At 37.9% G+C, this 24698-nt stretch overlaps 1 long non-coding RNA gene across 1 annotated transcript in view; it reads left to right on the forward strand.

The window, feature by feature from the left end:
- Window positions 1-6688: 6688 nt before the first annotated feature.
- The window catches only part of LOC132663306 (uncharacterized), a 32970-nt gene continuing 14960 nt past the window's right edge, over window positions 6689-24698 (forward strand). The window contains exons 1-3 of the long non-coding RNA XR_009603011.2: window positions 6689-6833; window positions 16580-16719; window positions 17643-17715. This is a non-coding gene — a long non-coding RNA (uncharacterized LOC132663306). The remainder of the gene's footprint in view (window positions 6834-16579; window positions 16720-17642; window positions 17716-24698) is intronic.

Consider the following 24698-nt stretch of genomic DNA (forward strand, 5'->3'; position numbering starts at 1 on the left):
GTTTTTGAATTGTTTAGAATGTAGATTTATTTCTATTCAAATAAATTGGTTCCATTTCTTTCTTAACAGTAATACCTTTATTTATTATTAGTATTATTATTATTTCAAACAAGCTATCTCAGTTTCCCTGACGTAAATATTTAAGAGGCAGTAATGATATGTTGGATAAAAGCATAAAATTTAAGGGCACAGAGTCCTAGGTTCAAATTCAATCAAACATAAATTAGTTGTGCAAATTTACACGATGTATTTCATGAGCCTCAGTTTTCTAGTTTTCAAAATAAGAGTAATAATAGTGCTTACATAATATTTTTTATGAAGATTAAAGGGGCTCTTGAATATTTAAAAAAAGGCAATGTGTAGGTGATTAGGTGTGAGCCTGGAACTCAGAGGAAAACTCTGCGTGGGAGATATAAACATGTGAATTGTATGTATGTCAATAATTGAAGCTATGTTATAGATGATATTACCTAGGCAAGGAGTATAGAGAGAAGAAGGGCAAAGCCTAGGACTGGCCTTGAGAAACTCCTGAATTAGATTTCCTGGGCATGTCAGAGTAGCAAACTTCTTGATGGGTTTTGAAACTGAGTAACTGGGTGGAGAAGGAAGGAAAGGGTATTTTGACAAAATGTGAACAATAGGAGAGAGGCCTCCTGGGAAAGGGGAGATGCTCACTGAGGTTGGAAGGTGCATGAGAGGGTGCTGGATTTTGAGGCTGACACAGTAGACACCGAATGATTGTGTATATCAAGAAATTTGGGCTTTCCTGTAAACAGTCCATCAGATTTTATAATCAGAGTAACAAAGTTTGTTTGTAAAGAGAAAATTTTTCCAAAAGGGAGAAAAAGGAGGTTAGCTAAGAGAAAGAAGAGCTTGGAAGCAAAAAGAACCAGTCAGGAGCTGTAAGGAGTTAAGAGCTCCTCTAAACCAGTGGCAGGGACATATGTGTGACATATGTGTGAGATATTTCAAAAGTAGCATCAGCAAGACTTGCTAATGAACTGAGTGTGAAGGAGAGAGAGAGATTGAAGGGGAATTCAGGCCCCTAGAGAATCAGGGAAGCATACATCAACAATTAATATCATTTGTGGACAGTCTGTCAGAGGAATCATAACAGAATCATCAAGTCTAATTAATGAGGTCATCCCATGAAGTTGGGCTAGAGGTAGGTCACAGTCTGTGGTACCATAAGATCCATTTTGCCTCTGAATTTCTTGGATGCTAAATCACAGATGGTGAACGCAGCACTGATGGACTGTAGCCTGCATGACCAGGTAGACGGCAGAACTATTAACTAAAACAAGGAATACCACCCTACACTGTAAACACCTATAAAACATATACACTTCCTAGCATCTCAAAGAGCTGCTGGCAGCTGCATGAGAACATTAGTGCTAAGGGAAATATGGGAAGTAATTAAGATTCTAAGAGTAACCAGAAAAGGAAATGCTCCTGGAAGACTGTAATTTGTACACATGGATGTTTAGGAAAACAGAAGAGTGCCTGTTTGGGGAGAAATGAACCAGAATACTGGAAGGCAGGGGGATTTAAAGAGCAAACTCCAGTGCTTTTGGTTGGAGACCTTGAACCAATGAGCAAAACAGATCTAGCAATGTCTGAAGGTTGATGGGGCATGGGAGAAGGATGGCAGAGCAGAGTAACATTAATCTACATGTCTTTATATTTAAAGTAGATTTCTTGGGGCGCCTGGGTGGCTCAGTCGGTTAAGCGTCCGACTTCAGCTCAGGTCACGATCTCACGGTCCGTGAGTTCGAGCCCCGCGTCGGGCTCTGGGCTGATGGCTCAGAGCCTGGAGCCTGCTTCCGATTCTGTGTCTCCCTCTCTCTCTGCCCTTCCCCCGTTCATGCTCTGTCTCAAAAATAAATAAACATTAAAAAAAATCTAAAGTAGATTTCTTGTTGACCACATATAGTTAAGTTTTGTTTTTTGATCCACTCTGATAATCTCTGTCTTTTAATTGATGTATTTAGACCATTGACATTTAGCAATTATTGATCCAGTTGGATGAATATCTACTATGTTTGTTACCACCTTCTATTTTGTTGGTCTTGTTCTTTGTTCCTATTTTTGTCTTCCATTTTTTCCCTGCACTTTCTGGTTTTAGTGGAGCATTTTATACGATTCCATTTTCTCTCCTTTCTAATCAATTATAATGAATACTACTTTTACTTTTTTTAGTTGTTGTCCTGAAGTTTGCAGTATACATTTACAACTTAATCCAAGTCCACTTTCAAATAACACCAATACACTTCACAAGTAATGTAAATACCTGTAATAATAAAATATTCCTTATTTTTTCCCACTCATCACATGTATCATTACTATCATTTACCTCACTTATACATAAATGATAATCATAAAATTCATTATTTTTTACCTCAATCTGCTGTTAGGTAAATTAAGAATAAGAAAAATGAAAGTTTTTATTTTATCTTTACTCATTCCTTCTCTAATGCTCTTCTTTACAGTAGAGCTGAGTTTCTGATCTCTATCATTTTGCTTCTCTCTTAAGAACTTCTTTTAATATTTCTTGCAAGTGAGGTTTACTGCGAATTCTCTCAATTTTTATTCAGTTAAGAAAGTATTTCTCCTTCATTTAAAAAAATTATTTACTTTTTTTTTTAGGTAGGTTCCATGCCCAGGGTGGAGTCCAACACGGGGCTTGAATTCATGCCCCTGAGATCAAGACCTGAGCTGAGATCAAGAGTCAGACCTTAACCAACTGAGCCACCCAGGTGCCCTTCTCCTTCATTTTTGAAAGATAATTTTACAAGATACAGATTTCTAGGTTACTGTTCAGGGGTTTTTTTCCCCTTTCAACACTTTAAATATTTCATTCTTCTCTCTTCTTGCTTCACTGGTTTCTGAGGAGAATCTGGATATAATTCTTACCTTCGCTCGATTCTTTCAAGATACTTTTCTTTAACTTTGCTGCAATTTGAATGTGATATGCTTAGGTGTAGTTTGGTGGGGGGCAGGAGGGACATTTATCCTATTTGATGTTTTCTGAGTTTCCTAGATCTGTGGCTTTCTGTGTGACATTAAAATCTGGGGAAATTCTCAGTCATTATTACTTCAAATATTGCTTCTGTTCCTTTCTTTCTTTCTTTATTCCTCAGATATTCCCATTACATGTATAAAAGAGGCAACCCAGGATTGAAGCCAAATTCTAATGCCAAAGCCCATGATTTTTCCCATGCTAATTTAAGAATAGTTTGCTAGCAAACATTTAACTTTAAGACATAAATTACTCAACTTGAAAAAGTACAGAAGCAAAAGAATATAAAGTGAGGCTGAGTGAACAAAACCAAACAAAACAACAGTGTATAGGGCTATGAGCAAGGGATGGAAATGGAGGAAAGACTACAATTACCAAACACTCAGCATATGTCAGGTTCTGAGGTCCAGTCTCAGTGTTGTTTTTTTTTTCTCTTTTACTTCTCCCAACAGCCCTGTGAAGCAAGGATTGTTATCTTTGTTTTATCAATGAGGCTATGGGTGATAGGGAGGGTTAATCTGATGCAAAATTGTCAACTTTATAAAGTTTGACTTTTATGCTTTTGTTCCCATTTCTCACTCCCCTATTCCCAATATTCCAATCCTCCTCCTTCCTGATGCTCTCAACTAGGTGAGGTTTCCTTTGAAATTTGAAAACTGAATTCTTGACAATCTCAGAAAAAAAAGTTGATAGAACAATTCACCTCTTGATTGACTTGATTTTATAGTCAAAAAAGTGTATGGGTGTGTGTGTGTGTGTGTGTGTGTGTGTGTGTTTAAAATGAGTAATTCCTTCCTTCCTTTCTTCCTTCCCACCTTCCTTCCTTCCTTCCTCCCTTCCTTCTCACCTCCCTTTCTTTTCTTTCTTTCTTTCTTTCTGTGCATTTTAAAATGTTTGTCTTTTGCGTTGCAACTTGAATGACAACTTGACTTAGTACAGTAACATCGGATCCCACTTTCTTTCCAGCAGAAACTTGTAGATACTGAGATACTGCTTACCTGTCTTCTGTAGAAAAGTAAGAGGTCAGCCTGATCTTTCCCCCTGTTTCTGCTTGGATACCTTAGGAAAACTTTCTTTATCCCTGAAGGTAAATATCTTAATCAATGTCAATTGTTTTATATTAAATAGTTTCTGAGTCTATGGTGTACCCTTAAAATAGCAGATTTCATTCTTTGCCTCCAGAGAAATTTCCTTCATTATATTTCAGAATAATTCTTATCTTTTATTTTTGAGTATGCTGTTTCAGGGACAATAATTATCTATATTTTATGTCATCTACATATGAACACCTTACTTGGTCTCATTATTTTAATTTCTTTATAATTTTCTGCTGTGTTCATAGTGATTAGTTTAAGTCTTCAATTCTAGTCACTTCTTAGTTGTGTTTAGACTGTTCTTTAATTTCTAATTTATTTGTTAGATCTGTAATGTATTATTTTGGTTCCAAAAGGTTTCCTTAGCTCTGCAATTTCTCTTTTATCTCTTTCTGTTGTTTCAGCATTTTGTCTTTGAGTTCTTATTTTAATGATAGCATGTTGGGTTTTTTTTTTTAGCACTAAGGCAATCTGGGGAAATTTGCTTCTATTTTTTTGGTTTTTGTTTTCTTCCAGACTATTTCCTTTGTGTCTGTACTTTCTCTCTCTCCCTCCCTCTCTCTCTCTCTCTCTCTCTCTCCCTCCCTCTCCCTGTCCACCCCCGTCCCCTCTTGGTGATACATTTACAAAGTTGACATGTGGTTTATTTTGATTTGCTCTCAGTTTCTCTGATCTACAGTACTTTAAAAAAATTTTTTTTGATGTTTATTTTTGAGAGAGAGAGAAAAACATAGAGCATCAGCAGAGGAGGCGCAGAGAGAGGGAGACACAGAATCTGAAGCAGGCTCCAGGCTCTGAGCTATCAGCACAGAGCAGGAAGGGGGGTTCTGACCCTTGAACCATGAAATCATGACCTGAGCTGAAGTCGGACGCTTAACTGATGGAGACACCCAGGCACCCTGACAGTAGTTCTTCTTGACCTTCTTAGCTTCCCTGGAAACTACTTATTACCCCTCTGGACAACAACTTGGAGGCTAGATGTCATTTTCTATTTTCTTTTGTATATCTCAGATTTGAGAGTGGGAAGGAGAAGAGCCCCTCTGGACCTGCCTGCAGTCCTTGCTGGGATCCTGCACTGCCTTCCCCCTTCTGAGTCCCCATGAATATCCTTTACTGGGGCCAGTCTTCCCAGCAAGAGCCAGGCATTTCCTAATCCAAGGGTTCTGGATGGTTCCCCCAACTCAGCAGTGACCTTGGAGAATGGCTGACCCTGTCAGCACTTATGCCTCAGCCAGGATCTGTAGTGATGTTCGTAGTTTCTCACCTACTCATCCTTCTGGCCAATTCTCTTCAAGGTCAATTCAGGATACTGGAACTTTCCTCAAGTTCTTTTTCTGGGAAGCAGGTGTGATGAGCAAGATTGAGAGTCACTTTTCAATTTTGATTACTGCTGATGAATTTTTGCCCTTTTAAAAAGTGGTATTTTTGTTCATTTCATTAAGTCCTGGGGTGAGCTGGGATGTTATCTGATCCAACTGCCTTTGCCCCAGACTTTCAGAACAACTTTTAAGCAAGCACTGCTGGTGATTCCAAGCAGTGTGGTTCACACACCATGCTTAGATAAAAACCAAAGCACAATGCACAAAGACAAGGTAAAAATAAAATTAAGGATGGAGTGGAAAGCAGAGAGCCTTACTTCATACTGGTTTTAAATATTAAGATTGTTCCTAATTTTATATGTACTTAATATACTTATGCATCCAAGAGCTAAAAAGCGAAGGGGAGGAACACTTAAGTTTTTACCTTTTCCAATGTTAAAAAGCCCTGAAGGTAAACAGTTGCAGGTTTAAAACCTCATATATTAAATATATTTTAAAAAAGAAACCCAAAGCATGTTCATAATCACATAAGAGGGGCATTAAAATGTTTTCCAATTACACAATATCCTGTCCCCCAAGATGTCTCCTTCTAAAAGCAGCTCAGCTGAACATCTCTGCCTTTACCATCCTTCACATTTATTTATCTTACAGAGTGAAACTAATTCTTTCATTACTTTTAGAGATTAATTCTGTGTGCTGACTTCAACAAGACTTGATGTTTTCCATTTGTGCTCAGCCACATTTTAAGCAACACCCTGGGAGATAGAGTCAGTGCTGTGTACAGGGATTTCACCACACAGTTCACATCGAGATCAGCAAAAGGGTGGAAAAATCCCTAGATGCAGTTTTAATTTTGTTGCCAGGGAAAACAACAACAACAACAACAACCAGTGTTCAGAGTCCATCAGGCTTAGCTTCTCTGATGCGCCTCTTCAAAATGCAATAGGCAGGAAACAGCACATCTTGGAGCCTGCCCCCACCTTGAATCACAGTTGCCAGCCAAGCCCAGGAGCCTGGTCCTTGGAGTTCAGCGATCACACTGCCCAGCGTCGCAGGTCATAGGTTCCTGCAGGCTGCTTATCTTCTTTTCAGCATTTGGCAGGTGTGTTTTTACCACTGACTTAATTCTCTGTGTTCCTTAGATGATTCACAGTTATTGCTCCACATGTCACTTTAACCTACTGAGCAAGTTTGCAAGAGTCGTTTATTCATTTTAAAGTGTAATAATGCCTCCTAGTCACAATGGCTGAAGAGGACACAGAGGCCAATGACCTTTACTATTGATTTCCTGAGATGTTTCACAATGACCAGTTAGGTGCAGGTATGGGGACAGAGTAGTATTTGTTAAGCACTCAGGAATCCAAATGCTGGCCCCACCAACTAACTGCATGACAGGGCAAGGTACCTACCTTCTTTGAACTGCAGGTTCCTTATCTGTAAAATGGGGATAATAATGGTACCAACTGGGAGGATATTTAAAAAGCTAATATATGGTGGTGGGGGGGGGGGGGCAGGGAATGCCTGAGTGGCTCAGTCGGTTAAGCATCCGACTCTTAATTTTGGCTCAGGTCTTGACTTCGTTGTTCATGACTTTGGGTTTCGAGTTGGGCTCTGCACTATGAGCAAGGGAGCCTGCTTGGGATTCTCTTTCTCTCTCTTTCTCTGCCCCTCCCCCATTCACCAGATGAACTCTCTCTCTTTCTCTCTCAAAATAAATAAAAAAATTTTTAAAAAGCTAATATATGGGGGAACTTTTAGCCCTGTGCAAATGATGCAGCTGCTGAAGATGACTATCATCTTACTATTTTATTAGAGAAGGGTGATATAAAAGGTTAAAGTTGATACATTTAAATATTTTCTTGAATTGTTTTACCAACGAAAATGAATATAGTGAAGTACTTCTGAAACCAGATGCTTTTTATTTTCAAATTAAAAAAAATTATTTTTGGGGGTGCCTGGATGGATCAATTGGTTAGGTGTCCAACTTCAGTTCAGGTCATGATCTCATGGTTCATGAGTTCAAGCCCCACATTGGGCTCTGTGCTGACAGCTCAGAGCCTGGAACCTCCTTCGGATTCTGTGTCTCCCTCTCTCTCTGCCTCTCCCTCACTGGCACTCTATCTCTCTCTCTCTCTCAAAAATAAACAAACATTTTAAAAAATCTGAAATTCCTTTAAAAAATTTATTTTTAACTGTATAAAACCACCTTGCTTTATGGACAAGGCCACTTGCCTGAGGTCACAAAGCTGACAGTAGATAAAATTAACACTAAACCTCCAATAACCTTAATTTAAATCCAATGTTCTTTCTACTGCCTTACTCTGCCTTTCCGTGTGTCATCATATTCATCGGTGGAGATTCTCAGGTTGTAGCCATGTTTCTACAGAGGCTTTCTACATATTGGTAACTTCTCATTTTGGCTGTTATAACAGACAACCCCAAAATAACCCTGGTGAAATGAGATTATTTGTCTTTCATGTTAAAGTTCAGGTAAGCAATCCAGGGCTGGAGTGGCCCCGCAACCATCAGAGACCCAGGCTTCCTCTATTTTAATGGCCTTCCCACTTCAGCACATGGTGACCATCTTTGGTTCAAGAGGGCTACTCCAATCTTTACCATCATCTCCACTTTGCAGTAAAGATGTGGAGAGTGGTAAAAGGTGGACTTAATTTTTCTGTTCAAGAGTACACAACGTTTTTGTCCATAGCCCATTCACCTCAACTTAGTCTTATAGTACATGTAGCTGCAAGGGGGGCTAAGAAATGTACTTTTTGGTTAATTCTATTTCTGTGTAAGAAGGGAAGACTGGATATCGGGGTATAATTAATAGTGTTTGACCATACACACACACACACACACACACACACACACATACACACACACACACTAAGCTTTAAGTAGTGTGATATTTTTCACAAAAGTACTAGAACTTCTGGATTTTAATACAACAGCTGACATGTATATATAAGTTCTAAGCTTCTACAAGGGATAATTAATCTATTTCTTGAAATGTGGTTCAGGATAGCAGCTTTCACCTAATGATCTGGGAAGGTGGCATGGGGTACCACACAGTCTTTATAACACTTAGAGAGCCAACTGATAAAAAATAGACAATACCAAGTGTTGGTGAGAATGTAAAGAAACTAAGTCTTGCACTCTGCTGATGGGAATGCAATATGGTGCAACCAGTCTGTAAAACATTTAGCACTTTGTGAAAATGCTAAATATAGTCAGGGCGCCTGGGTGACTTAGTCTGTTAAGTGTGGACTTTGGCTCAGGTCATGATCTCGTGACTCATGAGTTCAAGCGCCTTGTGAGGCTCTGTGCTGACAGCTCAGAGCCTGGAGACTGCTTCAGATTCTGTATCTCCCTCTAACTTTGCCCCTCTCCCACTCGTACTCAGTCTGTCTCTCTCTCTTTCTCAAAAAAATAAATAAGCATTTAAAAAAATGCTAAACATAAAATCACCTTGTGACCCAACAATTTCACTCCTAATTATCTACCCAAGAAAAATGAAAACTTATGTCCACACAAAGACTGTATACGAATGTTCATAGGAACATTAGCCATAATATCCAAAAAGTGGAAACAACTCAGATATTCATCAACTGGCAGATGGATAAATAAAATGTGGTATATTTATACTATATATATATATATATATATATATATATATATATATATATATATCACATTTAAAACACCACATATTGTATGATTCCATTTATATGAAATACTCAGAATAGGCAAATCTACAGAGATAGGAAGTAGTTTAGTGGTTGCCTGTGACTTCAGGGTAGCAGAGTAGGGTGCTGATTGCAAATAAGCATGAGGGTTTTGTTTTGTTTTGTTTTGTTTTGTTTTGCTTTTAGTATATGTGCTGCCGAAGCGAGTACAGTTGAGGGTGTGTGTGTGTGTGTGTGTGTGTTTGGTGATAGAAATGTTATAAAATTGTTATTGTAGTAATAGTTATACAACTCTGTAAATTTGCTGAGACTTATTGAATTGTATTATTTTTGAAGGAAAAATAATATAAAAACAGAGGGGGAGGCAAACCATAAGAGACTCTCAAAGAGAACAAACTGCGGGTTGCTGGAGGGAAGGTGGGTGGGGGGATGGGCTAAATGGGTGATGGACATTGAGGAGGGCACTTGTTGGGATGAGCACTGGGTGTTGCATGTAAGTGATGAATAACTGGGTTCTACTCTGGAAACCAATACTACACTGTATGTTAACTCATTTAACATTAAATAAATAAATTGAATTTAAATAAATAAATATTTAAATAAATAAATATTTAAATTGAATTTAAATACATAAATTAAAAAGACAAAAATTGAAGTATAATTAATATACAATGTTATATTGGCTTCAGGTATACAATACATAAATTGCATGCTTTTAAAAGGCCAGTGGAAGTAACATGCATACCCATATATCTTCAACTGGGTTAATTCAGCAGGACCAACCTAGGTCCAGGGACAATGTAGGTACTGGAGATACCAGAGATAAAAATACCTATTCTCCTGTTTGCCAAGGGCTCACATCTTACAGGTTGTCAAGGAAAATTTCACTGAAAGGATTTTTTGATTCCATATAGTGGATTGGATAAGTTAAGTAGAACATTTAAAATTTCATGATTTTCAAAGTGTAACACAGATTCTACTGATAGTTATTCTCCTATTTGACAAGTTCGTGACTTTTTTTTTTTGACAAGTTCATGACTTTTTACTTCTCATATATTCATGTTCATAGCATGACTGCTTCAGATCTGATAACTTTACCTCAAATGGTGTCTTTTGTTTTCTGATAACCATGTTCAGGCCTCCTCCTTTTTTTTTTTTTTTTTTCTTTTTTAGAGAGAGAGAGCACTGGGAGAGAGCAGAAGGAAAGAGAGACAGAGAGAGAGAATCCCCAGGCAGTCTCCACACTCAACATGGAGCCCAACATGGGGCTTAATTCCATTACCCTGGGATCATGACCCAAGCTGAAATCAAGAGTTTGATGCTCAACTGACTGAGCCTCCCAGGTGCTTCCACATTCAGGCCTCTTGAAATATACTCTTAAATGAATTTGTTCTCAGTCCCCAAAAGGAATGAGATGGGTGTCACCAGATGTCCCCTAATGTCTTCTAGATGTAGTCTTCCATGAGTCTAAATGTGTTTTTCATTTGCTGTGTAACCTGGGAAAATCTAGAATTTGAGGATATACCTGAATAGTTGCTGGGGAAATTAAGTGGTTAAACAAGCCATGGCCTGTGCAATACTCAGGGATAGAAAAAGGTGAGCCAGGAGAGTGGCAGCAAGCAATGGGAATAGAAAAACCAAGAGTCCATCACTTTGAACTTTTGCATGGAGAATAAACATGTATAATTTAAGAGGGTACAGAGGACAGTGAACCAAGCATGCTAACAACAGCAGTGTTCAGAGTATATTCCCAAAGTCTGTGAGGTCTGTGAGACCAAACCACACTGTGAGAAGAGATATTACTTATCATTCATTCATCCATTTATTCTTCACATGTTCACCAACAAATATGTTTTGATTCCTCCTATTGCTAGAAGTAAGGATGCTCCTAAGAGCCCTGACTTGGCTTCTGGGTCATCTCAGTATCTCATAAACTTTATCCTTCATTTTTTTTTTTAATTTTAAAGAGTCTATGTCTTCTTGAATTTTATGAAAAAAATTAAGATGAGGTTTAAAATTAGTTCTTTGTGCCTGCAACAAAACTTTACAGAAGGTACTACCTTCCCATGTTTCTTGAGCACTTTGTTTCCCTCACTACAGTATTTCAGAGTACTTTCCAAGTTCACATACATAGCCACAATGTACAACTTTAGGCTTAAATATGACAAACAAAACATTAAATGACCATAACTGATTCAGTTATCTAGTATGAATACCAATAACAAAATTCAAAAAATGATCAGAGAATTCCCTCCAAAAGAACCCCCTAGCCTCAGGTAGCTTTGTGGGTAAGACTTTCAAATGTTCAAAAAACACATGATTCTCATCCTTTGTTAATTGCTTCAAAGATTTTTGTAAAAACATGGAGACTTATCTAATTAATTATTAAAAACTAAAATTATATTGGTACCAACACTTAAAACAATCACAGCAACTATAAACCAAACTTACATATCAATATAAATGCAAAAATTGGGTAAAATAGCTACAAATTAAACTTTAAAATGTATTTAGGGAATTTCAAATAGGATTTCCCCAAGAAATGGGAAGATTTTTTTAATATTAAGAAATATACTAACATTGACATTTGCGACAAACTAAAAATAGCCACAAATTCCTTGACATTCTTCCTATTGAGAGGAAGGGTCTATTTGGCCTCATCTTGAATCTAGGATGACCCATGACTGCTTTGACCAGTTAGAATGATGGAAGTAACACTATGCCAGTTCTGAGTCTAGCCTTTGAGAGGACCAGCAGCTCTATTTTGGTTTCTTGGAGCCTGAGCCACTTGTAAGAAGTTGGACCACCTTGCTACAGAGTCCACATAGAGGCTCTGAGGCTACACAGAGAAGCCAACTGAGCCCAGCTGAGCACCCTAACAGCTATCCCCACCAAAATGCCAAGCAGATGAGTAAAGCCATACTGAACCCTCTCCATGTGCCAGCTCCATACCATCAAATGACTCCAGTCAACATCATATGGGAGAAGAGTCATCTGGCTGAGTCCTGCTTAAATTCTTAACCCACAAAAATCACAAGATATAATAAGATGGTTGTTGTTTTATTTTGGGTAAATTGCTAAACAATTGGATAAACAATAGATAACTAGAACAACAGCCTGACAACATGTGAACTAACAATTCACATAAAAAAGAAAATACCTGGGCGCCTGGGTGGCGCAGTCGGTTAAGCGTCCGACTTCAGCCAGGTCACGATCTCGCGGTCTGTGAGTTCGAGCCCCGCGTCAGGCTCTGGACTGATGGCTCGGAGCCTGGAGCCTGTTTCCGATTCTGTGTCTCCCTCTCTCTCTGCCCCTACCCTGTTCATGCTCTGTCTCTCTCTGTCCCAAAAATAAATAAAAAACGTTGAAAAAAAAATTTAAAAAAAAAAAAAAAAAAATACCTAATTTATATACACAAATCTTTACTCTTATAAGCACAGCATAGGGAAACCAACATTGTTAAACTAATTTTGGGTGAAGTTTAAGTGAGCTTTCTGAAAGGTAATTTGGCAATCAATATGCATTCAAATATAAAATTTCCAAACTCTTGATCTACAAATTTCACTTCTAGGCATTCCTTCTAAGGAAATAACCCATTAAGGGCACAATGATCTATGTGTAAAGATATCTCTTATAGAGTTATATATAACAGAGAAAAATTGATAACAGTCTAAATACTCATCAGCATAGGGGACTAGTTAAATAAAATATGCACATCCCTCCAATGACATTGTATGAAGGAATTAAAAGGGATGCCTGGAAGATACAAACCAAATTGGCTATAATGTTTATCTCTGTGCCCTAGAATTATGGGACACTTTCACTTTCTGCTTTACACCCTGCCCCATGATATATTACTTTAAAAAATATATAAATTAAAAAAATAAAGGTACAGTATTTGAAAGGAGTCTTCTGTGTGGTTCAGCCTAACTGGAGTTCTTCTCTGGGGCTTGGGACCCATCCTCAGAGTCAAATAAAAACTCTCCAGTTGCCAGGCTTGTCCTCTGTGTATATATGCTATTTCTTCTTCGGATCATGCAGGGACTGGTATTTGGTAGAGACTAGGATTCAAGTGTTCAGCCTCTGATATCCTAGCCATCTGTCTCTCAATTTATAAATATCTATTGGCACCCAGAGATATAACTATGTATGTATACATGCCATCTACAGTTTGAAATTGTAAGCAGAATAATTTCATACCTCTCAGGCAGCCCTGGAATTAACAACTTAATATGAAGATCTTTCTCTACTTAAATTCTGAATCTGTATCATATCATTAACCAATGTTTTCATTACCCTACTTCCAGCTCCTTGACTGGGTTTCTTTTAGGGTACCAGGTTCCCTGTCACTTACCTCTGTGTTGCATGTGTTTGTTTCTTTGTGCTATTCACAAAGTTGAACACAAGCAGGCTGAGGTATTGTCATACTCAGATCAGCAGTCTCTGGCCTTCCAATGCTTCCAAGCATTTCCAAGTTCTTCTCCAAATCTTGCTTAAACCTACTCCAGTTATCTGGAGAACTGGAGAATCCTTTCTTTTTGGGATTGACTTTTTGGGATTAACATGTAGCCATGGTAACAACTGAGTGTTGGTGATAAAAAGAAGCCTTATTTGGAAGAAAACTCTTATTGTCAAAGCAGCTGTGTGTGTGCGTGTGCGTGTGTGTGTGTGTGTGTGTGCGCCTTATCTGTCTGAATCAATTATTCATTCCATTATTAAACGGACTTTCTTTTTTATTTTTAATTTAAATTCAAGTTAGTTAACATACAGTGTAGTTTTAAATTCAGGAGTAGAACTGAGTGACTCATCTCTTACATATGACACCCACTACTCATCCCAACAAGTGCCCTCCTTAAATGCCCATCACCCATTTAACCCACGCCACGCACCCACCTCCCCTCCAGCAATCTTCAGTTTGTTCTCTGTATTTAAAAGTCTATTATAGCTTGCCTCCCTCTCTGTTTTTATCTTATTTTTCCTTCCCTTTTCCTATGTTCATCTGTTGTGTTTCTCAGATTCCACATATGAGTGGAATCATATGATATCTGTCTTTCTCTGACTAACTTATTTTGATCATGACCTGATTATATTATTAGTATAATACCCTCTAGTTCCATCCATGTTGTTGCAAATGGCAAGATCTCATTCTTTTTTCATCACCAAGTAGTGTTCATTTTATATATATATATATATATATATATATATATATGTGTGTGTGTGTGTGTGTGTGTGTATACATATATATATGTGTGTGTGTGTATATGTATATACATATATATGTATATATATATACACACACACACACCCCACATCATCTTTATCCGTTCATTAGTTGATGGACATTTGGGCTCTTTGCATAATTTGGCTGTTGTTGATAGCGCTGCTATAAACATTGGGGTGCATGTGCCTCTTTGAATCAACATTTTGTATCCTTTGGATAAATACCTAGTAGTGCAATTGCTGGGTTGTAGGGTAATTCTACTTTTAATTTTCTGAGGAAATTTCATATTGTTTTCCAGAATGGCTACACCAGTTTGTATTCCCACCAATAGTGCAACCCACCAATAGTGCAAGAGGGGTTCCCTTTCTCTGCATCCTTGCCAACACCTATTGTTGCCTGAATTATTAATTTTAGCCATTCTGAAAGGTGTGAGATGGTATCTCATTGCAATTTTGATTTGTATTTCCTTGATGATGAATGATATTGAGCATCTTTTCATGTGTCTGTTAGCCATCTGGATGCTTCTTTGGAAAAATGTCTATTCATGTCTTCTGTTCATTTCTTCACTGGATTATTTGTGTTTTGGGTGCTGAGTTTGATAAGTTCTTTATAGATTTTGGATACTAACTCTTTATCCAATGTATCATTTGCAAATATCTTCTCCCATTCTGTGATTGTCTTTTAGTTTTGTTGTTTCCTGCACTGTACAGAAGCTTTTTATCTTGATGAGGTTCCAATGGTTCATTTGTGCTTTTATATCCCTTGCCTCCAGCAATATGTCAAGTAAGAAATTGCTATGGCCAAAGTCAAAGAGATTGCTGCCTGTTTTCTCCTGTAGGATTTTGATGGTTTCCAGTTTCACATTTAGGTCTTTCAGCCATTTTGAATTTATTTTTGTGTATGGTGTAAGAAAGTGATTCAGTTTCACTCTTCTGCATGTCACTGTTCAGTTTTCCAAGCACCATTTGCTGATGAGACTGTCTTTTTTCCATTGGATACTCTGTTCTGCTTTATCAAAGATTAGTTGACCATACATTTGTGAGTCCATTTCTGGGTTCTTTATTCTACTCCATTGATATATGTGTCTATTTTTGTGCCAGTACCATACTGTCTTGATGATTACAGCTTTGTAATATAGCTTAAAGTCCAGAATGTGATGTCTCCAGCTTTGGTTTTCTTTTCTTTTTTGTTTTTTAAATGGTTCATTTATTTTTGAGAGAAAGAGAGACAGAGTGTGAGTGGGGAAGGGGAAGAGAGAGAGGGAGACACAGAATCTGAAGCAGGATCCAGGCTCTGAGCTGTCAGCATAGACCCCAAGGTGGGGCTCAAACCCACAAACCAGGAGATCATGACCTGAGCTGAAGTCAGAGGCTTAACCGACTGACCCACCCAGGTGCCTCACCAGCTTTCATTTTCTTTTTCAACATTACATTGGTTATTTGGGGTCTTTTCTGGTTCCATTCTGTGAAGAATGCTGGTGTTTTTTAAATTTTAGTTATTTATTTTTTATTTTTGAGAGAGATAGTGCATGAGCAGTGGAGGGACAGAGAGAGACACACACACACACACAGGATCTGAAGCAGGCTCCAGGCTCGAAGCTGTCAGCACAGAGCCCAATGCGGGAGTCAAACCAACGTGCTGTGAGATCATGCCCTGAGCCGAAGTTGGATACAACCGACTGAGCCACTCAGGTGCCCCAAGAATACTGGTGTTATTTTGATAGGGATTGCATTGCATGTGTAGATTCTTTGGGTAGTATTGACATTTTAACAATATTTGTTCTTCCAATAAGACAACAAAAAGAAGTAAAAGGCATCCAAATCAGCAAACTTTCACTCTTTGTAAATGACATGATACTCTGTATGGAAAACCCAAAAGACTCCATCAAAAAACTGCTAGAGCTGACACATGAATTCAGCAAAGTTGCAGGATACAAAATAATTGTACAGAAATCGGTTGCACTTCTATCTACCAATAATGAAGGCAGAAAGAGATATCCAAGGAATTGATCCCAATTATAATTATACCAAAAACCATAAGATACCAAGGAATAAACCTAACCAAAGAGGTAAAAGATCTGTGCACTGAAAACTATAGAAAGCTTATGAAAGAAATTGAAGAAGACGCAAAGAAATTGAAAAACTTTCCATGCTCACGGATTGGAAGAACAAATTCTGTTAAAATGTTGACACTGCCCAAAGCAATTTAAACGGAGCTTCTTCTTACACTGTCTGAATTAGAAGCAGGCTGACGCATATTTAGAAGAGACCTCAAGTATTCAGAATGGAGAAAAAGCAATCCAGATGAAGCTGGAAGCATTGATGAGTAGACGGGAGACCGGCAGGATAGTAATGGCACTCCTTCGAGGAGACAGTGAAAGGTAAGGAAGTCAGCCAGTGATTTGATTTTAAGGAGTTACCAGTCAAGAGCTATTTTCTTTTCTTCATAAAAATAGAAATATCTTAATTTTTCTTGAATACATGTTTGTGGCTAAAATTCATATAATACAAAGGAATTAATAGCCCCCCATACCTCCTGTTTATAATCCCATACCCCTAGAGATAAACACTGTTACCAGTTTATTCTATACACTTACAGATACTTTATACATATATGGTTTACACACACACACACACACACACACACACACACACACACACACACACATATTTGTGCTATACAAGTGTGTGTGTGCATGTGTGAACATATTTAATCTTTAAACACAATGGGATCTGTACCAGTTAGGATTAGATTTGGCTATATATAGCAGAGACTCTTTTTTTTTATATGAAATTTATTGTCAAATTGGTTTCCATACAACACCCAGTGCTCATCCCAACAGGTGCCCTCCTCAATGCCCATCACCCACTTTCCTCTCCCTCCCAGCCCCTTCAACCCTCAGTTTATTCTCAGTTTTTAAGAGTCTCTCATGGTTTGCCTCCTTCTCTCTCTAACATTTTTTTCTCCTTCCCCTCCCCCATGGTTTTCTGTTAAGTTTCAGGATCCACATAGGAGTGAAAACATATGGTATCTGTCTTTCTCTGTATGACTTATTTCACTTAGCATAACACTCTCCAGTTCCATCCATGTTGCTACAAAAGGCCATATTTCCAGAGACTCTTAAAAATACAATTGAACGAAATAAATGTTCATTCTCTCTCACAAGATAACAACAACAACAACAAAAACACAAACACAAAAACAAAAACAAAACAGGAGGTAGGTATTCCAGAACTAATATGGTGGCTTCATAGTCATCAAGAACCTGACACCTTCCATTTTCTCATTCTATTGTCCCTACAGTGTGATTCTTATCTTCATGGTACAAAACGGTCCAAATTTCAGCCATTACGTTCCAAGCAGCTGATTGGAAAAGGTGAGGAATAAGGATACAACTGTCCTTTTTAAGGAAGCTTCTGATTATACCTCATTGACCAGAATTTAGTCATATGGCCACATTCTTGCAAGGCAGGCAGGGAATATACCTTTTAGCTGAGTGACATTGTGCTTAGCTAAACAAAAGAGTCCCTTGATTCAAAGAAGTAGGCTATTTGGCAGGCAGCTAACATTCTCTCCTGATGTCATACTGTTTTTAAAGTTCTGAAACCTGGCTTTACTGCTTAATATATTGTGAACATTTTCTACTTTTAATAGCTGAATAATATTCTATTATGTGACTGTTACATGACTATTCTATGCCAGAACTGGTTTAACTAAGTCCCTATCAATCAATGAGTATCTCAGTTGTCTTCTTTTTTTTCTTTTTTTTTCTCCCCACTCCCCGCAAAAGATATTTTCTACTCCTGTAGGTGAAAACCATAGAAGACAATTTCCATGATATCATTAACTTCTGGTCTGTCACTTCTCTCAACATTTCTAATTTTGTTCTCAATTCAATGTAATGTGTGCTTACTAACAGGTACCTTTCTTTCCCGTACTTTATACATAATGCTTCCTGAGTCTCTGACCACAGCTCCTTCTAGTCAACTCCTGTGGCTTCAAATCTCATCCTTCTGTTAGTGGGCTCTATTGAGTACATAATCTTTAGCCCATTTCTAGGAATTTGCCCTACAGATATTCTTTCAAATGTCAGAAGATATATATCCAAGAATGCTCATAAACATTATTTGTAATAATAGCAAAAACGACCGCAAAGGCAGGGGGAAAAAATCCTATTTTTCATTAGGTGAGTCAAATAAATTATGGCACATTTATGTAATGGGATACAATGCAACCATTAAAAACCATTGATCTATGTATACTACTATGGAAAGCTTTTCAAGACATGTTAGTGGGTGCAAAATAAGATGCAAAGCAATATATATATATATATATTATATATGTTATATAATATATATGTAATATATATATTACATATTCTGTAAAACTTGACCTTAATATTATAAGTAAAGTCCAAAAAATTTCAGTGGTCCAAGATGTGAGTTTCCTTTACTGTGAGGTTAATGAAATGACCCCTACCTGGAGTTAAGTTCCAGTTTGGGGACCCAAATCCTATCTAGTCCTAACTACAGTTTGCTGCTACCTGGTGGCAGTAACCCACTCCAGTTTAAACATTCCTGGGCTGCAGTTTCTGGAATAGCAGTAGTGCTTCCAGACATCTTCTGATTAACTGGCTCCATTTTACCCAGGGATATTGGGCCTAGAAAATAATGAGAATGTAGAAACCCATTTTTTGCCTTCCCATTTCCTGAGATAATAGGGCAGTCTGTTGACTTCCTTTCTTTCCCACTCACCGTATCTCACCTCCCTGCCTGAAAGCCTGGCTGAGATAGAACATGAGATAAATTCATTGTATCAGAATCTAAACTCCCCTGGGGCCACTCTGCCACTTACATTGCATATACTTATATTTAGTATGTTGCACAGTTTTCTTTACATTATTATGTCTTTCTAAAAGTAAAATTAGTACGAAAGTAAAATTAGCAAAATATGAAAAGATAAGCTACAGTTGAAACCACTTGATTAATAGTATTTAAAACACACACACACACACACACACACACACACACACACACACACACAGGATGCCTATCAAACTGCTGATGCTGGAGGAGGGTTGCCCCAAGGGGGCAATGAAGAGATTGACAAAAAGTTTTCCGCAGTCCTAATCAGAAGATCTCTTCTCTGATGACAAGTGACACAGAAAGGACATCAACTGGCCTTACCAAAAAGCTAAAGAGAACATTTATTGATTCAAAGACCCTCATCCAAAGATGACCCATGTCCCAAACTTGCCACTTATTATCTCCACTTCCCAATGGATACCAAGAACCAGGATGATATGGGGGGGAATTAGGAGTCTTAAAATGATTCCTGTGTATCTAAAAGACACAGAAATCTGGAAATGAACTTGTGGAAGACATCCCAGTGGATCACAGTGAGGTCACCTTCATACCACCACTTCAGGGTGACACCAACAGGCTGACCACCCTGGTTTTCTGGTTACCAGGCCATAGTAACTGTGTGGTTGACAGAATGTATGAGTAGCAGACTATATTGCAATGACTCAATACAAAGACAATCACAGACACGAGATACGGCGTATTACTCAGATGTCTGTTGAAAATTGGAATCCACAGTTGAGTGGCTTTGTGTCTTAAGACACTTTTTTCTCACTTCTTGTACTTGAAGAAATAATATTCCCACTTTTTCTTGATTCCTTTTCTTCTTGTTCTGTTGTGCTTAACAATTATATTAAGAATTGCTTCTCTTTTTCTTTGTTTCCCTTAGGAAATTAATAATATGTGTTTAAATCAAAAGACATACAGATCACTTTTTAAAAATCATGTGGTAGTAATAGTTAATAATAGAAATACTCTTTAAGCAAAGCAGTTATTTAGGTTTTTTTAAAAAGGCGATTGGTGTGTGTGTGTGTGCGCGTGCATGTGTGCTTTGCAAATGGGAATTCATAGCAAGAATTCATGAGAATTCTTCTGGGGATTCTTCTGTTATTCTCAGCAACCTTATTTCTCAAAAATTTTCTTTATTGAAAAATTCTATTTAAAATATAAATATTGTCCATTAGAGTGGAGTTATTAATCCATAAATAGAATTTAATCTCTCCAAATCATGGTTTATAAATATTCACGTGTAGGTTGAATATAGTTTTTAAGTCAGGTTTTATTTCTGTATATGGAAATAAATGATTTAAAATTATCCTATTCGACTCAGGGCAAAGACGTATGAAAAACTACATTGGCTTTATGATATGTAAATTGGAGCACTTTGAGATTATTTTTCGAATATTTTGGGATGGCTAACTGATGAATGTATAATACAAGCAATTTGTATTTTAAATTTACATGTGACAACTTTTTTATGCTTAGTCATACATAAGAAACATGTTTTAAGGTGTGTCTGGGTGTGTCAGTCACGCATCTGACTCTTGGTTTCAGCTCAGGTCATGGTTTCACAGTCTGTGGGTTCTAGCCCCATGTCGGGCTCTATGCTGATAGTGTGGACAGAGCCTGCTTGGGATTCTCTCTCTCTCTCTCTCTCTCTCTCTCTCTCTCTGCCCTTCCGCTGCCCTCAGTCTCTCAAAATAAATACATTTTTAAAAAATTTTTAGAAAAAGAAACATGTTTTTAATAACAGCAATAGCAATAAAAACACATGAATTTTAAACTGAAACTGAAACTAAAACTGAAACTATTTTTTGGGGGTGCCTGGATGGCTCAGTCGGCTAAGCATCCAACTTCAGCTCAGATTATGATCTCACAGTTCATGACTTCGAGACCCACATCAAACTCTCTGCTCTACAAGCCTGCTTCACATCCTCTGTCTCCCTCTCTCTCTCCCCCTCTCTCTCTCTCACACAAGTAAATGAACATTAAAAAACACTGAAACTATTTTTCAAGTGAAATACTTACTGAATACAAAACATCCCAAATGATTCAGTCACCCCTTAGCATCAAGTAAAACTGAACATGATTTGATTGTCCATATGCAAGTCTCCAAACAAATGAAACAATGTTTCATTCCTGCTTATTCCCACCAATAATTTATAAAAATCAATGTCAATACGCAAGGCTAAACAAAACAAAATAAGATCAAAATCATCAAAACATAGGAAGAAAGAAGGGCTTGTATTCTGGGAGGGAGAGGGAGAGGGAGAGAGGGAGGATAGAAACAAACTACAGGTAGCAACAACAGACCAATAGAGAAAACTTAACTGTGTATCTTTAACATCCTGAATACAGTTACTGTTCAATGAAAACTTGAAGCAGCAAGAACATGAAAGTCAAACAATAGAATCTTTCTTGTTAAGAAAAAGGAAGTAAATGGGAAACATCTTTCCTCTGGACAAAACAGATACTAAAACAGCTGTTGGTCATAATGTGGCAAAAGGAGGGTGGATAGATGATTTGGAGCTGCACATATGCCCCCAACTCTCCTGAATTCTGATACTTCACTCCCATCCCCAACAATCCTTCCTTTATGTAGTAAGCTCTCCCCAGGAGAGCTACTATTACTCATGGAAATGAACCAAATCCTCCAAGTATACTGGAACAGAAAACATAGTTGCTCATCACTCTTCTAGGGCATCTGTACATAAAAACATCTGCTTCCTTACAGGGGAAAACAATGAAAGCAAAAAATAAATTCTCTAGGAAGCAAAGTATGCAAAGACCAAGATCTTTGAAATTTGTAATTAACAATTAATTTTTGTTCTTGGATACACATCCCATTAATCTAAATAATTTGGCATAGAATCTAGAACATAGTAGGCATTCAATAAATATTTGTTGAATACATGAATGAATAAAAATATATCACATAGCTAATATTCAAAAACTGAGGACATCAAGGTTATTGTTTCTCTTCCAATGAATTAAGTATGGCTCCTGCCACAGCAATTCTAGTATAGCATTCAGTACACTTGCGGATACTAGGAACTAACGTTAGTATCTTAAAAAGAAACCAAATCTGTACACAAAGCAAATGTGTATTGCGCACCCACCATGTATAAGGTTCTGCACTTGGCAATGCTGGGTTGCTACAAGAACCGTAGAACAAGGTCCTACCCTCAAGCTACAAGTCTATTTCTCTTTCCTTCTGTGGGTAATGTGAAACACTGGCCAAATTAGTGAAGCAGCTAAGTCCACAGCAAATGCCCTTCCCGTGAAAACATCCTTGGCTGTCTGGCTGTATCATGGGTGGCGGAGGGGGGGGGGGCGGCCCCCACCCATGGGGGGGGGGAGGGGGCCCTGAGCCCAACCACAGGTGACAGCAGGAACATCTGGAAAAAGCATGAAGTCAGATGAGGTACTGAGAGGGCCACAGGGAAGGGAGAAATGTAAGTGATAGGGCTGCCCGCTCTGCCCCGAGTTAAAAGTTTATCATCCTCTCCCTCTTAAGAGCTCCCGTGTTTCATCAGCCAACCACAGAGGTGACTGAAATGTCACACCAGTTCTGAAAGGGTCAAAAACATAGTTTTTAAACTATGTTTCAAAAAACATCATTTTTTTAAAAAGTGATTCTCCTTGTAAATACTCCTGACTAGTAATCCATTGTGTGTTCATAGCAATTTGTTCATTCATTTGCCAATTGATAAATGTTTATGATTTTTTCCAATTATGAATAAAGCCACTTAAACATTTATGAACAGGTTTTTGTGTGGATATACATCTTATTTTCTCTTGAGTAAATAAATATCTAGAAGTGGAATTGCCAGGTCATCTGGTAAGTATATGTTTAACTTTTTAATAACTGCCAAACTGTTTTCTTAAAGTGGGTATACATTTTGTATCCCTACCAGTGATGCATGTGAGTTCCAATTGGTCTGTCTTCTCACTAGCACTCTGTGTGTTATAAGTTGCTTTTTTAATTTTTTATTTGATGGGTAGTGATATGTTGTATTGGTTTTAATGTGCATGTCCCTGACAACTGATGATGTTGAGTATCTTTTCATATGCTAAATGGAGAGGTTGTCTGGAATTATAGTATTTTCCATTTCTCTTGAATCTTCGTCTGCCTTATAATATTTGATTGTTGGCTGGACAAATGAAAATTATATTTAGTGATAGTTTGAGACCCAACAAACTATCCTTTTTTCTCTGCAAATACCCAGTACTTTAGCAGTCTGGGACAAAGCTTTGAGGGTTTTTTTGCAGGCTGGAAAAACCCCATGCTTCCAGGTTGTAGCCTTTGAGTGTCTCAAGAGGAACAGATATTACAGTAGGGCCTCTCTGTCTTTGAGGCGGTAGAATACCAATCCTCAAACCTTCATGCAACTGAGTTCTCAAAACCTTTGTTCTATGTCTCAGCTGCTTCCAGTGGTTTGCCAAATGTCAGCCCTAGGGTTCCAAAATACAGTGTGGGTCATTTCTCAAGTTCTCAGTGTAGCTCTCCCTTTCAGTTTCCTTTTGACTACCAGTAAGTTCTCCTTTGGTTCACCTTTTTGAACTCTAATCATTTCCTTGTTCTAATTTCTTACTATCTCATTTGGTCTCCAATGCTTGCATGAAAGTGTGTGTGTGTGTGTGTGTGTGTGTGTGTGTTTCAGCTTTTTTAATTTCCTTCAATGGGAGGTACAGTTGGAATTATATAGTCTGCCAGTCCTTGAATCTCAAATAATTGGGAGACCAAAAATAAATAAATAAGTGAACAGATACATGTCAGGTGGTGAAAAGTGTTATAGAGGAAAAATAAGGCAGAATAAAGGTTATAGGAATGCCAGGGATGAGGGAAAGAGTTGTCGAATAAGATCTTTCTAAGATGATAATATTTGGGCAAATAACTCTGAAAAGTGAGAGGTAGTTGTTCTGGGAAATTGTGGGTAAGCTGGAACACAGTGTGTACAAGGGGAACAGGGAGCAAGAGATTAAAAACATGGAGTGAGAGAGGGAGCTGAGGGTAAAGTCATGGAGAGCCTTGTAGGTCATCTTGTCTTCAGATCTTACTCTGAATGAGGAGCCATTAAAGGCTCTGGTCTCTATGTGAAAACAGATGTGGTGGGGAAGGGGGGGAGGAAGAAAGAATCCAGTTGGGAAGTTGCTGAAATAATTCAGGTGAGGGGGCGAAGCATGATACACACTCGGACCAAGAAAATAGCAGTGAAGTTGGTGAAAAGTTCAGATTTTTTATATACAGTGTTTTATATACAGTGTATTGGTAAAACCAATAGGATGTACTGATGGATGTGGGGTATAGAGGAAGACTGGAAGTAATTTTTTTGCCTGGGCAACTGGACAGAGATAGCATTTTCTGAGATGTGCAAAGCTATACAAGGAGAGGTTTGTCAGTGGAGCAATCAAGGATGTTGTTGAGATCCCTAATAGATATTCAAATGAATTCAAGTTTGAGGAGATGGTTGGCTATGAGCTTGTAATTTAGGAA

Source organism: Panthera onca, chromosome D4, assembly GCF_046562875.1.
Source record: "Panthera onca isolate mPanOnc1 chromosome D4, mPanOnc1 haplotype 2, whole genome shotgun sequence".
Classification (NCBI taxonomy): domain Eukaryota; kingdom Metazoa; phylum Chordata; class Mammalia; order Carnivora; family Felidae; genus Panthera; species Panthera onca.